Below are 19,504 nucleotides of genomic sequence, written 5' to 3' on the forward strand. Positions count from 1 at the left end.
ATTCTGTATAAAATTCGATATGGTCCATAATATCAATATAAATTTCGATCATTGGACAATAATGTAGAAAATTTCAGTTGTAGTTGCATCCATAGTCAGACAATGAGGAAATAAAGATCACGATGATCTTTGTAACTCATGATGTGACAACCCCTTCATGTGAAACGGTATCCTTTATGTACGCATATAAAAAGTGGCAGACAGCCTTAGATACTAGCTTCCTCAATTAATTACTTTTGTTATAAGTTGCTTCCGAAAGGACAAAGAAGAATTTTAGCTCATTTTCTGTTGTTATGGTGTAGAACACACTTTTTGTCTTCTGTAATTTACGTAAACGAATAAGTTATTATTTTGACGTATATCTACATGGTGTTGAGCTTGCCTGCTTGTATTATGTAAAAAACTTTTGTTTTATTCTTGACCGCATTGTAGAATTAGTATACCTGTAGTTTTCGGACCAAACTACATAGCAAATTTATTTCTATCGTAGATATTTACATCTATTTTTCTTGATTTAACAAATTCTTCTAACCTAAATTATATTAGTTATTTATTATATTACATTCTATTTTTTCTTAATTCAGTATTATTGTTTCAGACATGGTTGTAACAAACGATGCCAGTACTATCAATACTTGATGTTTTCAGCGATTTATATGACTATTATAACAGTATTCTAGGTAAGTATGGTTTTCCTTAAGAAATTATTTTTTAAATTTTTTATATTTGCACATTTTTTCCTTGTGTTCTGATTAACTTTTGATATTATAATATGGTAAAGCACTCCTATCAATTATTTGTAGAAAAGTAATTTTGCCTTATAAATTATCATTGGACTATATCTAAGAACACATCCGAGTAAATTTTACTATCTATATATTAATACGCCTTGTGTGTGTGTGCGCACGGTGAGGCCACGTCACACAAATCACAGGTCACTTTCTTACGACGTGGCGTTACGCTAAAATTTACCAAGTTAAAGAAAACGCAAATCAGGGGGTTACTATATAAATATTTAATTCTCTTTTCTTATTTTTTTTTTAAAATAAAACTCTTTTTCCTTACTCATTAAAACTAAATTTTATTTTAATTTCAAATGGTTTTATTTGTTTTTTTGTTGTAAAAGCCCCGCTGGTCGTTTGGGATAGAATAATTAAATTTTACCCCCGGTTTACCATGTGCGCGCCGTATCTCACGGAAACAAAGTTTATTAACTGAAAAATGAAAACCGAAGCGAAGAAAGTTGTCTCTTTTTCAAAGCAATCCTGAAAAAAGTTATTTCAAACAAGGTTTACTCATCACGAGGTTAGATTAACGCTTATTTGTTTCTTCTATCTTTTTTGTGTTCTGGGACCGAAGTTGCTTTCTTTTAAAAAAACTATCGAATTCGAATGATAATTCGAATCTAAGAAGTAAAGAACAAAACTGTTGTCATTGTAGAGCGACTGTTGATGTCGAGCGAGAATAAAAAAAGTTTATGTTGTTGCCAGAAATATTTGTTATAAAGAAGAAAAACGTACGATGATAAAACGTCAAAAAGAGAACTGATTGGAAATGTATCAGACAATTGTAGCTAGCTATACATTTTCAATTTGTTTTCTTTGGGATGAAGCGAAGTTTAATAATCGAAGTAAAAAACTGATTGGTCTTTTATCCACAGACGCTAGCTAACTGAGAAAGCCAAAGAAAGGCAGGTGTGTTGTTTAGTTTATCTGGTAAAGAGATAAGTTTAGGTGTGTAACGTTTTTTTTAACCGTTTTAACTTTCAGAGCTCAGCTTTTCCTTTAAATTTTTAGTTCCTTGTTGCGTCTTGAGCTTAAATGCGTTTTCTTTTGACACAATTTTTATAAGAATCTAAAATGTAAAGCGACGTTTTGAAGCCGTTTACACGCTTCCAGCTAAACTTTCCCCTTAATATGAAGTTAAATATGTTTTGTCTTTAGCCTGAACATATTTAACATTTATTGTAAGAATATACTCTAAACAATTGGTCAGAATATCGTAAGAATATGTCTAAGCTTGGTTGTTTCTTTTAATATTAAAAATTTGTATGACTGAACCTCTTTCTCTCCAAAACAATGGGCAAGTACACCAGGGAAAGCTAAGAACATGAAGGCGGAAACGAAAAAAACACTATTCTTATAAAATACAGCGTGTATATAATAGATAAGATTTTATATAAAATGTTGAAAGTATTTTTTTGTTGTTACTGTTTTTAACGCTACGAAGTGGTTGATGTCGTTATAATAAACCTTAATGTAAACAAAGTTAAATCAATGTTTACATCTGTTACGTTACCGTTTAAAATAATATTCGATTCTTCAATTCGAAAACACTGCATTGTTATCATGCACTGCACGTTTGCGCATTGGGAAGGTTGCTATATGCAATAGACTAGCTAATTTGGTATGATGCATTAGAATCTGTACGTTGTGGAAACTTTGCAATAACCTTATTTGTGTGACTTATCGATTTTTTCTAATGTCTGGTATACCATTTTCCCTTTTATATTTCGGGTATGGCAAAGCAAGTATATAGTTTTAACAGATTTGTTAGCCACCTTCGATTTTGTTAAACTTTTTGCATTTTTATTTGTTGCTGGACATGCTTATATTTTTAAGCGTTCTGTTTCAGCGGGTACAAATATAACGCAGATTGTGAGCAACTTCAATCCCAGGGTTTTTTTCTCTTTTATTGTTATTTTTTTATTGCTGCACATATTTATTTTTTTGGACGTTTTGTTCTAGTGGTTATAAACTAGAATAATACAAATTGTGACTTTTAAAAATTCATATTACTGTGTTGTACGTTTTTGTTTGGTATCCCTTACATCGGTTTAATGAGAGATTCAGTGGATTCCCCCACGGGTATTCAGCTAGTCTTATATATTAATTCCCTTGCGTGAGCAAAACTGTGAGTCCACGACACGGAAATCACGGGTCACTTTCTTATGACGTGGCCGTACGCTAAAATTTAACTAAAAAAATTAGAAATGTACTGCATAGAAATCGCACATAAGGTGTAAATATATAACCCGCTGCTAATAACGATATAAATATATATACCCTTATGCCAAAAAACTCTATGTTAGCATATATATATATAGGTATCGCTACATATGAAACGGTATTAGATATTTACAAAGCATACGGACTGTTAAATGAAGTTCCTAGCATAAAACGGAAATTGTGTTTACGAAAAAGATGGCTGTTCTTTTTGAGTATTCTCTACTCTTTCATTCAAAATAAGTCTTTAAAAAAACATTTGAAGAAGAGCATGGTTTTATAAATTAATCATAGCAAGGTTCTGTAAGGTTTTTTCATGTTTTATTTTCAGTTTTGATTATATTATTGTTGCCAGACATGTTTTATAGCTAGCATCATAAAAAGCCAACCACCACCAACAACTAGTAGCTAGCTAGCTAGGAATATATATATATATATATGTAGCCATGTTCTTTATACCTAGCTAAGTCTCCAGTTTATATTTAAGTGACTAGCTATTAGCTGCTGTAGCTAGCTAATGCTAGCTTTAAACTAAAGATTCCCAGTATATATATATTCCCACAAAACAAATTTAAAACGTTATTAACCCTGAAAATTTTAAACATTTTCCTGGGTTTTTTTTGGTTTGCGAAGTTCTTTTCCTCCAAATATTCTGAAAATAAAGTTCAGAAATTACTTATTTTTAAAATGTAAATTTAATTTGTTTCAAATTGTGGGCAAAAACCTTAATTAGCATGCTAAAAGAACTGACTTTTCTTAATTTAGAATTACTAAACACAACCATTTTCTTACAATTAGTGTAAACTTTTGTGCGTATGGCTTATATTTAATACACCAAAAGAGCTACTTTGTTGATTTCAATTTTATACTCTTTGTAAGCTATTTTTTTCTTCTTTTTGACATTTCTGTTTTACCACTCAATTTTTACATTTTATAAGTTATTTGGAACAGAATGGTATGAAATAGACCAAAATACCTGATCTTAGTTGTTTTTAATTTACAGGCTGTGTCTGTGAAACTTTAAGGGGAACATTTGGTGGAAGACAATGGCATGACATATACTGATAGAACTGATTTTTGTTGTGTTAGATGTTATATCTGAACCTTTTTGACATTTTATGTTAATTTTGCGAGGAAGGACCATATATATATACACAGAAGAAGAATTCAATTTTACACCTTGCAAGCTTTGTTTTTCTATATTTTGTATAAATTCTTACTGGGGAGGACTCCGTGCAATATATCGAAATGACTGATCCTTCTCGATTTAAATTTGATGTGTTCTAAATCGTATATAGTTTTGGAAATTTTGTGTAAGATTTAATGGGTAAGGGCTAGATGCAATATGTTACAAAAACTTTTTTTGTTGAATCAGAAGCACTCCCTACAACCATTCTTTTTTTTACAGTTTGTGAAGCTTTTGTGAGGAAAGAGTGTATGCAATATTATCGAAATAACTGATTTTTGTTGCAAACTGTTTTTCTTTGGCATTTTGGATTAAAATATTGTTTTAGAGGGCATATGCAGTAGATATATGTACTGAAATAGTTAAATTTTGCAAACTTTGATTTTGTCGTTACCTCTCATTTTTTACATTTTGATTAAACTTTTGTGGGAGACCGTCGGTATGCGAAGGACCAAAATAAGAGATTTTAGTATTATTTAGAATTTGTATTTTGTGTTGCAAAATTGGTGCAAAAATTGACATAAAATGAACTTATATACAGATTGATTGCTGTTGTTTAACATGACTCATTATGACTGATATATATATTTTATGAAAATTTGTGACAGAATACTATGTGAGATTTGAAATTTTGTTTACTTTATTGATGGTAAAACAGCATGCAAATTGCTAAAAGGACTTTATTAATTTTAGGTTTAAACACCGTTATTTTGTTGGCATTTTGTCTAAAGTTTGGTGAGGAGGGACTGTATGCAATATATCAAATAATGTTTTATTGCATTATAATTTGTCCTTGCAAATCCCTTTTTTTACACCTTAGATAAAAAATTCTGTCAGAGGCACAATTTATTGTTTATTTTTCACATTGTGTGTCAACCTTTGGCAGGGTTTGCAATGAACTAACTGATTTTAACATATACAATGAGAGAGATTTGTGTTTGACATTGATCAGCTTTTTTGTATATATGTGGCGTTTTAAGTGATTTAAATTTTATGGGTGAGATGTATGTTGAAATGCTTTTGGAAACTTCTTTCCGAATAATTTTCGCATTTGTCAGATGGTCAGAGCAAGTAATTTTAGTAGATTTAGATTTTAAATGTCACATAAATACTGCAGTTGTTGGACACCTTTAATTTTTTTGGTCATTTATATAATAATGCTGATGTAAGATGCGCACTGCTTATGTTTTTTGATGGACATATATCTGCTACATAAATTAAATGGAATACAGTGGATTCTTCCACGGGAAACAGCTAGTTTCATAGTATTTAAATTAAGGAAAATCTTTAAGTCGCAGAATTTTACAAGAAATCAAATTTAAATATATGTGACATTTGATTTTTAGTCTCAACTCGGTTTTGAGAACAGATATCGTTTTACTTTACAGGCATATCTACCACCAGTGTATTTTGCATTTCACTTCTAACATATACCTTACGTTCAATACAAATCGCAAATTTTTTACGTAAATATTGATTTTTACAGGACGTTGAAATCTTAAGTACAACAAAAATTTCGTTTCCACAAATAATTATTTTTTATCATGTCACAAAAAGCAAGTTTATTCTAGGCTACGTTTTGACAGTTACAGCTGGGCAGTGAATGCAATCATTTTAAGTTAATACTTAGTTGGACAGATTCTGATTAGGCTTTTTCATTTAACGTAAAAATGGAGCCTGAATATGAGTTAGATTGATTGGTTCTAAAATGGAGTTGTAACGTTGCAATTTTGTATCTCAACCTGAACATACACTATGTTTATCTTTTTGTGCAATCCACTTTGACGACATGCCTTATGTTCATAGTTACAAATTAAAAAACAGTCGTTAATTGTTTAGTTAATACGTAATGATTTTAAATAAAATATTAACTCTGTTTCTACAATAATTATTATTCATCATCGATCATTTCCCCCTTGAAGGCACCTGTAGCTGTTAAAACGAAGCCTAGATTAAACTTGCTTGTTAATGACATACTAAATTTTTTATAATTCAATGACAATGACTGAACGGCTAAGTAGTAATATTATTAAATCTTAAATTTGCTAGATTTTTTGTTTAGTGCAATGGCACATAAGAAAAACATGCTAATGGTCTGATGAAACAATTGAAACACAATATGGTCACATAGGTATAATAATCTAGTATCTTTCTTACGTTTTTTATCTTTATATTACCAATAACAAACAATATTCATCCTTGCTGTCAAATTCAGACTTACAGTTTGTTATTGACATAAGAACATCTTTATGCTCCCATTCCCCACCTCTGCAATAACCCTGAAATAACACTGTTGCTTATATATGTACCTAATTAAACACTATTAATACCGTAGTAGACTTAGGTAAAAAGTTAGAATTTATAGAACCTTCCCATATGCCTTAATTAACAGTTACAATATTCACAAATCTTCAAAACGGCCAATATTCCTTCAAATAATTATTTTGTACAAAGACATATAATTAATTTCTTTTACGCTGATGTTTACTTCTTTGTAGCTAAGCTGTACATATTACAGAAAACATCTATTTGGTTGTTTCATCTAAACTCGTCTAATCTAAAGAATAAAAAAGACATTTCAATGAGAATTACAAATGTTCATATGACGAACATACACAGGTAATGAAAAGTTTTACATGTATTACACAGAAACGATTGTTTCTTCCAAAGCAATAAAAGAACAAAATAATTTTTGTTTTCATTAACATACCATTTTTAAGAAACTTTTTCCAATTTTTCCCTATTTTTTCTAATCAATATTGACTAGGAATTAAACCCATATGTACAAGAGTTTGAAAAAAGACATGATAGGTAAATTAAAAAAAGAAGTCATTTATATTTTTCATCCCTCGTTGTTGTTTTTGTTCTTGTTTATAGATTGAATTTTTAACTAAATGAGTTACAAAAAGAAGACCTTACGTATTTATAATATAATAATTATTTTTATATATATTTTTTTAGTTCCACACAAATATTTTCAAGAAATCTATCAGTGCTCTAGAGACGTCGTTAGTAGCTACTCACAAAATAAGTGTACAGAATTTTGAACTAATGCTGATCAAATTCGTAGAAGGTTTCCTTTAAAAAGGATTATCATGACAGTTAAGAGCGTTTTGGAATCATTCAGCAACAATTTTGAAAGTTACATGGCGTTAAAAAGTTTACAGAAAAAGTTTATTTTTCGCATATACATATTTGCGATAAGTTAAACCCATACAGAGTTAAGTGACAATTGTTTTCTATTGTTTGTGTCTGCAAGTTGAGGTGCATATTTTCTCTCGTTTATCCAGTTGAAAAGGTTAAGGTGCTTACTTTTCTCACAACTGATAGCTCAACGGTAGAGCAAAGTATATACTTTGATGTGGGTTCAAATCCCACTCAGTTGAATTATTCCATTGGCAACGCAATGTCGGTTTCTGTTTTTGACACTTGTGTGCAGATTAGTAACCTTTCTTTTAAATTGGTTTCTTTACCAACCTTACGCGACACAAAATCAGTTCAATCACTAGTTAAGTGCTTATGTTCCTTTGTACACATTGTGCTACCACATTCGTAAAACAATACGCTAGTCTGTATACGACAAATTAAGATTTTAAGAGAAAAGTTGATTTGCCTGGGGATCGAACCGGGACCACTTCAGTGTTACCCTTAGTTAGTAACCATTACACTATGGTTGCGTTGAGTGAACGTGTATTTACTTTGAACAATATAAATAAAAAAATATCATCGATGTAAGAAGGGTATAAGGCTATTACATCTGCGCGCGGTTTTGAATATCCATTTTTAGAGAAAACTTGAGAATATGCACATTAAAAAACATTGTAGTTACATGAAACTATTTGTTAGAAAAGCAGTCATGGTGAATACAACTACGACGGATCTTTTTTCTTTGTGTTTTTGTGTTTGTTTATTTATGGCGTAGTATTTGTTTTTAATTCCTATTTATTATTTAACAAGATTGTTGCTGATCGTTGTTTCTTGATTGATTTGTTTTGTTGTTGTTCTTTACATTACAATTTTGCATTTTCGAGATTTAGATTTTTTTTCTAAATGGTTGTTGTTTATTTTCTCCCTTTCATTACTTAATTTCATTGGTTTTGATATAATTTTCCTGGTAGATGGCTATAAATGCCTTATTTTATGATTTTTATCAATGTTTTTGATTTTTAAGTGCAATTTTCTGCTAATTTGACTTTTCTGCCATTGTTTAAAGCTAAGAAAAGCAAATAAACAGGTAAATAAACAAATAAACAACAAACAAACCAATATACAACAAACAAGCACATGGCTCCTCACTAGAACCTACAATAATAGTTGCTAGTTGCTGCATTTGTACAGTATAACCTAACGCAATGAAAAGAACAACCTGAAAAAAAATCTAGAAAAGAAATCTAAAAAGAAATCTAAAAAATATTCTGGAAAAATTTCAGTTAGAAAATATTAAAAAAAAGCTACTGGTAAGAAAGAGAAATTCACTTACCTAACTTCTGATTCCTCACCTTCCTCTCTTTGTCCACCGCTTACCGTGTCGTTACTGTCACGTCCCGCTTCACGACGACCTCGACCACGTTACAACGGCACGGCTGCGCACGGCTCGCTCGCACAAGGCAGGGACAGTTCTAACTATAATTTCTATATTTCTACTTATACTACCCAACCCACATGGAACGTTCACCATTACTTGTGGTGTTTACGGGCTAGGGCACAGTATACCTTAAGCTTCAACCACTTCTGTGTCGCAAACCACGGCTTCGCCGCCATGAATCAATCGCGCTACCCACTGCGCTACTGCGACACACTGTTAAAATGTTTGTAAGTGATAAATATTGTTCCAATTGTATTCAATTTGTAATAAATAAGTATGACGTTAATGGGGTTTGAACCCATGATGTATCAATTACGAAACTGCAGCTTTACCGCTGAGCCACAGCAGATGTCAGAACAGCACGGGTTTAAACTCTTATAGCAGGCCAAGTGTTATGAAGAGTTACATAAAACAAGCATTGAATGTTTGTTTTCGAGAGTGCGAAAAGTATCTTTGATTACGCAAATGAGTACTTTAATTATGAGTTGTATAGCAGGTGAAAAGAATAATGGGACAACGAAATTTTAAAGAATTCAAGTGGGGTTTGAACCTACAAGATTTTTGATTCAGTTATGATCTTCCTTCTCGGATTAGCGGAAACGGAATCAGGGCCAAAATACGCGGGAAGTCAATTATTGTTCTTTTTTAAGAACAACTTGCGTTTGTCATTTCTGGTCAACATTTACTAATACGATTAGGGGCAAAAAAGCGCAAAATCTGCATCAAATAACTTCTAAGTTCCTTCAAATTTTAACGGCAAATTTCTCCATCAACTGCCTTTAATTTAATTCTAGTATGAGGGAGCAGAATCGCTGCAACTTTAATTATAAAACAGTCTTTTTAATTTTAATCAGTTATAAATCAGTTAGTCAGTAGCCCGTGGAAAAATTCACGGGTTGATCCTTTTTTAAAAAGATATCGCATCTCTCGTTTCCGTTGCAGGATTTTTTTTCGCGCATAAAAAGACAGAAGAAATGCGGCTATTATTATAGAGACTAGTCGATAAGGCCCGTGGAGTAATCCACTTAGGCAGAGGGACAATGGAAAATAGGTTTTTCTAGATTTTTTGCTGACGTCAGCAGTGCAGGTACAAAAAAAATTGGCGAAGTTTAGTTTATTCGTTGCCTGTAATGTGTAGAGGTTAAAACGCTGATCAAAATAATGTATAGGATCATATGTTTTCGACAAACGCCTAAGGAGATATAAGGTTTGAAAAATTTTGCTGACGTCAGCAATGAACCGTCAAAACCCAAAATTTTTTTTAAGAAATTCGTATACCTGTTGCCTTCATCATATAAATCTTGAAGCACTGATTAAGAAAATGTATAGGATCATGTACTTTTGGTAAACGGTTGCAGAGATATTAGGGTTTAAAGATTTTTGATGACGTAATTAACCCGTCCATTCCGAAACGGATTTGGGGACCCAGGTTTGGGAAAATTACCCAAATTGGTCCTAGGTGGTCCCTAGTTACCCACGCAGTGAAAAATCATTGAAGTCACCACCTCGTTTCCAAGTTATTTGCCCTCAAAGTTTTAGGTGCACAGTAATGGCTTCATTAATTTAATATAGGATATTGACGTTAAAGTAGTGTTTTTTTCGTCGCGTCGTAACGTCAGAAAATTTAACATATTAGACATGTATTTTTCGGCAACGTCAAAGGAAAATGAAGACATCCACTTTGCCTGTCACAGACACACAGACACACTTAGCGTATTATTAAGAGACTAGTCAATAAAGCCCGTGGAAAAATCTACTTAGACAGGATAACAGTAAAAATGAACCGTTATTTAAATTATGATGACGTCAGCTAGGATCTGTCAAGAGACAAAATATTTTTTCTTGGAAATTTGTTTATTTGTTGCCCCTATTGTGTAGAGCTTCAATAGCTGATTAAAATAATGTATAGGAACATTTGTTTTGGACAAACACCTAAGGAGATATAAAGGTTTAAAAATTTTGCTGACGTCAGCAAAAACGAACAATATGCAAAAAAATTATTTTAAGAAGTTTTTACACCTGTTGCCTTCATCGTATAGGTCTTGAAACGCTTATCAAGAAAATGTATAGGATCGCGTATTTTTGACAAACGGTTGCAGAGATATTAGGATTTGAAGGTTTTTCGATGACGTCATCAACCCGTCCATTCCGAAACGGATTCGGGGAGCCAGGGTTGGGAAAATTACCCAAATTGGTCCTAGTTGGTCCCTAGTTACCCACGCGGTGAAAAATCATTGACGTCACCACCTCGTTTCCAAGTTATTTGGCCTCAAAGTTTTAGGTGCACTGTAATGGCTTTATTAATTTAATATAGGATATTGACGTTAAAGTAGTGTTATTTTCGTCGCGTCGTAACGTCAGAAAATTTAACATATTAGACATGCATTTTTCGGCAACATCAAAGGAAAATGAAGACATCCACTTTGCCTGTCACAGACACACAGACACACCTAGCGTATTATTATAGAGACTAGTCGATAAGGCCCGTGGAGAAATCCACTTAGGCAGATGGGCAATAGAAAAATAGGTTGTTTTAGATGTTTTGCTGACGTCAGCAGTGAAGATCCCAAAAAAGTTAGAGAAATTTATTTTATTATTTTATAGTTAGTAATGTGTAGAGGTTGAATCACGCTGATCAAAATAATGTGTAGGATAATATGTTTTCGAGGAACGCAAAGAGAGATATAAGTGTTTAAAAATTGTGCTGACGTCAGCAAAGGCCCGTGAAAACACAAAAAATTTTTTTTCAGAAATTCATGTACCTGTTGCCTCCCTCGTATAGATCTTGAAACGCTGATCAAGAAAATGTATAGGATCATGTACTTTTGACCAACGGTTACGGAAATATTGAGGTTTAAAGGTTTTTTGATGACGTCTTAAACCCGTTCATTTCGAAATGGATTTGGGGACCCAGGTTTGGAAAATTACCCAAATTGGTCCCAGGTGGTCCCTAGTTACCCACGCGGTGAAAAAACATTGACGTCACCACCTCGTTTCCAAGTTATTTAGCCTCAAAGTTTTAAGTGCATTTAAATGGCTTCACTAATCTTAATTAACTTTCCTTTGACGTCAATACTATTTTATCGGTAAAGTTTGGTAAATTACAGAACAATTTTATAGGCGATGTTTTAAAGAATTTGTTAAAGAAAATTTTGAAGAATGTAATCCACTTTGCAAAAGTGACAGACAGACACACGGAATTAGCGTATTATTATAGAGACTAGTCGTTAGCCCGTGGAAAAATCCACGGGCCCGCTTGTCCTTTTTATACCGCATTGCGTGTGTCTCGCTACTTGCGCAGCTAAGCTACCATTTTGCGTGACAGACAGACGGACAGACGTATACGGGTATTATAATATAGACTAGTCGATAAGGCCCGTGGAAAAATCCACTCAGGCAGGATAAAAATCTTGATGACGTCAGCAACCCATCTACTAAAATAAATTTAGAATTTTGTTTTCACGTTGCCTCTATTGTGGAGAGCTTAAAGCGCTGTTCAAGAAAATGTATATGATCATGTGCTTTTGATGAGCGGTTAATGAGATATAAGGGTTTAAAAATTTTGCTGACGTCAGCAATGGCCCCGTCCAAACTGAATTTTTTTTTCTTAGAAATTTGTATACCTGTTGCCTTCATCGTATAGATCTTGAAACGCTGATCAAGAAAATGTATAGGATTATGTACTTTTTACAAACGGTTGCGGAGATATTAAGGTTTAAAGGTTTTTTGATGACGTCATCAACCGGTCCATTCCTAAACGGATTGGGGAACCAGGTTTTGGAAAATTAGCCAAATTGGTCCTAGGTGCCCCCTAGTTACCTACGCGGTGAAAAATCATTGGCGTCACCACCTCGTTTCCAAGTTATTTGGCCTTAAAGTTTTAAGTGCACTGTAATGGCTTCATTAATTTAATATAGGGTATTGACGTTAAAGTAGTGTTATTGACGTCGCGCCGTAACGTCAGAAAATTTAACATATTAGACATGCATTTTTCGGTTACTTCAAAGAAAATTTCGGTAAGATCAAAGGAAAATGATCATATCCACTTTGCCTGTTACAGACACACAGAACTGGCGCATTATTATATAGATGGTTATATTGGTGTGATTACAACTGTTCAGCAGAAAGTAGTTAATAATTCCGTTAATAATCAATTAAATTGATGTTAAATTGTAAATGAATAAAATGACCATACGCGTGGAAAAGATTATTGGATAAGAAAAATCTGCCACACACTCTGTCTTCACCTAGTAACTACTGAGGCATCGCCTAGGACGAATAGGGAGGTTAAGATTTCACAGATTAAAAGTTGTGTAAAAATATTGTTACTGCAACGGGTAAAGAATGATGCAAATACAATGATCTGTAGCCATCTATTTTGGACAAATACTTTTGCTTCCTATTTCAGTCTTAAACTTTCTATACACCTCTCAGATATAAAGAGCACACTGTACCTGTCATTTGTAAGATGCTATCTTTGTTAAAAATGTTTATCTTTAATAATCTCGCCCAATTGCATTTCCGCCCTCCACTTAAAGAGAAAAAAAAGAAATTAAGTACGTACAAACTTATATGTTATGTAACAGTAAAGTATCCTCACAAAATCGTGCAAGCCTTCTTACCAAGAACATCCCTCCTCCCTTTAATATAAGCCGTGTGATATCCTCATCCCCAGGATTTGTTGCCTATATCATAGCCGCTAGCGCTTACTTGACGGCTACAAGTTACCGCAGACTATATCCAGCCTTCTCAAAAAAGAAAGCAAAAGTTTTTAAGTTAAAATTGTCTTCGGATAATGTGCTATGTTCTGATACACGTGGCTATCCTGTGTAGGAAAAACACAGTATATTGGAAACAGATTCCAAGTTTTTAAATTTTAGCTGATAGCTAATAAATGGCAGAATTATTAGAGAAAAACTTGGGTGAAAATGGTGCGAAAACTGCCACATATTTAAACGGCTATAACTCTTCAGGACTGGGTTGCAATTAAAAGTGTTCCTCGTGTATTATATAAAACGTGATTTGCTCTTATTTACGAAAACAATTAAATGCCCCACTAAAACCCATTGTTTCAGCTAATGACTCCTTCACTCAGAGCGGAAACGCAGCTGGTGATAATTCCCGCGCTCTCAACAGCCTAAGTAAAATAGAAACAAGAATTTAACACAAATATAGCACAAAAAAAAAAACAAGAAAATTATAATACAGACAAATGAAAACAACAAAAGGTCCGACACAATTTTATGCACCATGACTGCCTCCCTAAAAATTGTTCTAACCAACATGATATCTCAAAATTCTTAACAAAGTGCAAATGTTCTCGCGGAGGGCTTACAGTATTACCTAACCGCGCGAAGATGTGTAGCCTTCATGCTTTTTATTTAGAATCTCTTTCTTGTTTTGTTTTACTGCAAGGGAGGACAGATATCCTTTACATGGACGCGACAAAAGATTTACCAGGAATGAGATTTCAAATGGTTTTCATATCTTAATTATGTGAACTGCACATGCGCTATAACTTTATACAAAATGGTGATTAACACAGCTCGTTCCCTTTGTTCAATGTTTTTTGGTCAAAAAATTACAAAATCTAAGCCAGGGCTCGTACAATCAATACCTCACTTTTACAGGTTTAATTCATCTACAATATATAATTTTTAATTTTCTCTTCCCTATTCAATTTCCTTTCAGGGAGGACGCTAATTCTGTTAGAACTAAATCCGTTAAACATAACCTACAACAAAACAATTAAACATAATTATTTAAAGGTAACTCATGGATCGACTTCTAACGCGATGTCTGATAGCCTTTATTCAATTATTTATCGATTTCATCACCCGAACAGAAAGCAGTATCACAAAAAAGTTCGATACGTCTGATGAAGCACTTGTTTCTAAGGTCATCCTTTTGATAACAAAACAATAATATTGTGAAGAGATTGTGTTCATGGTTTATGTATCAGAAATTATTTTTTGCCTGTATGGTTTTTATTGTTTTTGAATTTGGGGCCATCTACAGTCCACTCTCTAGTTAGCAGATGTCTTTGTTATATTTAGTATTTAGCACTAGTTAGATATTTCTGCTGTTTAGATAGTCACGTTTGCCTGCACCAAATTGACAGGTACAAAGGTTTTCTAGAAAGCCTTACCACTCGGTTTTCTAGAAAGCTTTACCTGAAGCTTTTTAAAGCTTTACAACTGACTATGGGTTACCTAGAACCCATAGTCAGTTTATTCAAAAATGCTCAAAAAGAGGTAAATGTCTTATTTTATTTAAACAACAAAAATATATAATGAAACTTAGGAGTATGAACTAAAAATACCAATATAATTCTTTTATGGTCACCAAAAAGCACTAAGGTGGAGGGATGTAAAAAGTAGTAAAGTGCTATGCTGATGCAGCAATTCTTTCCTGTTCGCTAATTAGAAAGTTGTCTGTAAATTCCAGTGTCTGACCTATTTTGACAAGCATAATTTTATGTTAAACATGCAGACATTGCACCGTTACTGTGGACTTCCAGTTTCCCTGGATTATGCGCCAAACCTAGAAGACGAGTTATGTAGAGTCTATTTAACTGATTTCTCTCATAAGAAATGCTTTTATCTATTTTCTAAACAAGCATTTTTGTCAAAATTTATATGATGTCAAATTGAGTTTTCAGCGTCTCTGAAAAGGGTTAAATTCTTAAAATCATGAACTAACAAAAAAGTGGAATCTGTTTATGTCAATTTCATCAAATTAGTCTAGACATATAGCATACCAATTTTTAAGTCATTATTTTAATTTTTACTGCAGTAATAGGACTTTTGATTTACACGAAAAGGCTTTTTACGGTCATCACTGAAAAAGGCCACGGAAACTAGCCATTCTGCGAAAATTTCTGTTATAAAAAATGTATTCCCATCAATTTTGTGCGTTTTTAAGAAAAAAAAGTCAGTAACATTTCAGGAGATGCCTCTTAACCTTGTTGTTTTTATAACACTGTTCTAATAAAAACAGTATATAATGGAAAAAGGATATTTTTTTCCCAAAAATATAACATAAAAAATGTAACAACAAGACATTTTATTCTATGGTTTAAATTTCTGAAGTTTTTTGGCGAGTACAAGTTTAAAGACTTGTTACAGCAAAACTGAAACGGTAATAAAGTGTAACGCACAAAATTAACATAACACATTTCCTTCTTAGCATAATGAAAAGTTTCGTGTTTATTTTACAGGGATTGTGATAAACTCTAAAATTACGCATATTAATCGATCAATATTCGTAATAGCAATAACACTAATCCTTATACATAATATAAGATGCATAATTTCAAATCATCATCTCCGCAACATAAACATAAACAATTAGTTAACTGACTTTTACACAAAATACTGTTCTATGTGTAATATAATATATATTTTTTTTCTTAACCCTATTCGGTCCGGGGGGGGGGCGGATTCCGCCCCACCTGACGGTTTTTTTTTAATAACTCCTGATTGCTTCCTTATATGGCTATGATACTTACTGAGTTTCAACATTTATCTATTAGACACCTGCATGCTAAATTTTTAGGTCCCATACCATTCAGAGGCTTTGATATTGGCCATTACTCGAAACTACCCCTAAAATCTCTATGAAATCCTTATAATGGGGAAAATATAATAACTCCTGTTAGGATTATCCTTAGAACTTGAAACTTGCAACACAACTTTGTTTCGTTAAGAAGAATCACTTTGAATAATTTTGACACGTGACTAATCCGATTTCCCGATTTTGTCGGATTTTACCCGAAAATCGGGAAAAAACGGATTTTCGGTCAATTTTTGGCAATTTTTTATTCGATCCATGTAAAAATTTCAGAAACTTCAAAGAGAATGTAAAAATTCGCTCTGGAACAAAAGTAATTATATTTTAAGCAGATAGTGGCATTTTTAGCAATTTTCAAGCTTCTGATGACGTCACAGAAATGTGCTGACGCAAGCAAAAATTTATTGCCGCCATTTTGTTCCTTTTATTACGTACTATAAGTGTGCCAAGTTTGATTCAATTTGAACAATCCTATGGAAAGTTATTGAGGGGGGGGGGGGGGGGGGGGGGCGGAATCCGCCCCCCCCCCCCCCCCCCGGTCATAGTATGTTCGAAAAACCGCGGACCGAATAGGATTAAAAACAACTTATATATTTCTACTTTTAACAGATTTAAACGAATAGATATTTCTCTAAAACGTGACTGTTATCTTCAAGAAACCAACGCACAATGTACCGTCCCTCAAGGGGGCTGGGTACCAAAGGTGTAAAAACACAACAAAGGAGAGCGCACACCAATACCCATGTTTTTTGGTCACAAGCTTATTTCAAACTTTTAAAGCCGAACTTAAATATTCTGTATTGATGCCCTTCGAAACAAGGTTTGCATTCTTACTTCTTTCTTATATTTTACGAAACGAATCTGGACAGACACAAGAAGAGTTCGCAAAATCGACAGTTTATTGCAAAGCGGATTTTTATAATGGTTTTTTAAGGAAAAAGAACGGAATTTATATTCTAACCTAGATGTTCGGTATATCGGGGGCAGTATCGCGAATTTTATATCAACGATCTTCCTTGTTATATTGGAGTTACTCATATTAATATCATAGAGGTTTTTTGCATTCGTGCGTACTCAAAAGCGTTTTGTAATGTTCACCAAAACCCCGGTTCAACAGGTTAATATAAAGCCCTGTGTTTTGGTATAGGACACAAAATACACCTTTCTTGAATTATTACAAGAACATTGTAGATAAGAACATTTTATTGATGGTCTTTTCTTGTGATACAACGAGAAGAATGAATTTGGAGCAGACTGAGATATTTTAAAGATTTTTATACTAAGATTATTCGAATTATTCGTTGTACTCCAGCATCGTAAGTTTATGGCTTCGGCCGCAGGAAGGCGGCTCATTTATGACTAATGTTATCGCATGCGGTTAAATTTCGTTGTTTCTATTTTTAAAAATTTTAAAAATATCAATAGCTTGTCATTTTTGAAGTAAATTAAATCTGCTTCTGGTAATCTCACAGGCGACCTTTTGAAAGGTGTCTTTTGGCGGTTCCCCTAGAAAAAATGTCTAAATTTCAAGAATTCTCCTTTACCTGTTTTCTGAAGGAATTCATCTTAGAATACCGTGGCAAGTAGTGCTTATGACAAATTTCGGTTTTTATTGCGCATTCTGGCACTTTTTCCAACTAACCGCAAATATAAGTGCATAACAACGCCCATAGCAACCATTTTTGCATTTTTAGACGGCTTTCTTTTCCCTCTTTGCAATAGCTAGATGACACTCTAGGGCCTCCTAAGGCATTATATGACAGTTCCGAATATTGAATGTGGTGTTCCACACGCAGTCAGAAAGTTGTCTTAATGATGCACCCTCCGAAGTGAACACGTCAGAGTTTACTCGTTATCAACTGGACTTAAGACTTTTCTTTGGTGCTTTTCATGTCGAAATAGTGCTGCTGTACGTCTTTTGTCGATCCACAAGTCAAGAATGTCCATAAAATAATCTTTAAACCAGTTTTTTACCGTTTAACTTCGGAAAACAAGAGAATAAAGATTTCTGAAGACCAAAACACCCATACTTTACAATTTCTTCTGTCGCTGCTAGTATTAGTACGATCTAATGCTGGTACCTCCCGCTTCCCAACTCGAGATTCAGTTTTCCCAATTATTATTTCAGGGTTTCAGTCATATTTGTAGTACTATAACAAATATTTCGTAATATACAGATTTTGAACAGAGTTTGTTATGACTTACATAATTTTTTTAAGGTACTTACAAGAAGAAGTGACCGTGTAATGTTTACATATTAGTCTTTTGCCTGATAGAATAATCCACGGGGTCGCTGGTCAGACATATCCCGAATATCGTCGTTAGCGTGGTAAAAAATCCACGGATACAACCATCATAAACATTCCCGCGCTCAAGCTTTTGCTCGAGGTACATACCTTAATTTCTCTTATAAGCGCCGGCCTTTAATTAGCGTCGCCCTGCAATTAGCGCCGCCCTTCAATAAGCGCCTCCCTTTAATTAGCGCCGCCCTTGAACAGCACCTTAAATTGAAATTTGAAAAAACACTGCCTTCTAGTTAGCTCCGTCCTGCAATAAGTTCGGCATTAAAAATACGGATCTTTTTTAAAAAGACAGTAAAAACATTATTAAACTTTTTTATTCGTATTCTATTCTTCTCTTCTCAACAAAGTCATCTACATTTAACTGAATTTTTATGGCTTCCAATTCGTCTTAGTCCCCATGTTCGCTGTATTCTCTTTTCCTTTCCACTGTATCCATTATGATTTCATCTTCTCCATTATCATACTGTACCACAATGCTGCACTTTCGAAAATTCTGCAATATCGAAATATCGACTGATATTTTGAGAAAGTATTACCGAACGTTCAGGAGGAATTTAAGAACAGTTCTAGATATTGGCGTTTTGAGTTATCGAATGACATTTATACGAAAGTATTAGCAAACGTTTAGGGAGAATTTAAAGCCGTCCGAGTTACTGGTAGTTCAGGTTATCGAGGGTCCAAATTATTGTGTGATAGTTTTCAGAAAGTATGATTGAACGTTCAGGGAGCAATTTAAAATTATGTCTCAGTTAAGCAATTTTGATGTCTGTCTTTACCTTCACCTGATTTTCTTGTACACTCCTGTAGAAATTTCTTCCAATACAATTCCTTCCTCTCAGTAATCCTTTATTGC

General features: G+C 33.5%; 1 long non-coding RNA gene across 1 annotated transcript; it reads left to right on the forward strand.

Moving 5' to 3' along the window:
* The first annotated feature begins 870 nt into the window (after window positions 1-870).
* Window positions 871-5,442, forward strand: LOC130629033 (uncharacterized). The gene is made up of 2 exons (XR_008981892.1): window positions 871-1,305; window positions 1,441-5,442. It is a non-coding gene; the product is annotated as an uncharacterized LOC130629033 (long non-coding RNA).
* Window positions 5,443-19,504: the final 14,062 nt, after the last annotated feature.

The sequence above is a fragment of the Hydractinia symbiolongicarpus genome, chromosome 15 (genome assembly GCF_029227915.1).
Source record: "Hydractinia symbiolongicarpus strain clone_291-10 chromosome 15, HSymV2.1, whole genome shotgun sequence".
NCBI lineage: Eukaryota > Metazoa > Cnidaria > Hydrozoa > Anthoathecata > Hydractiniidae > Hydractinia > Hydractinia symbiolongicarpus.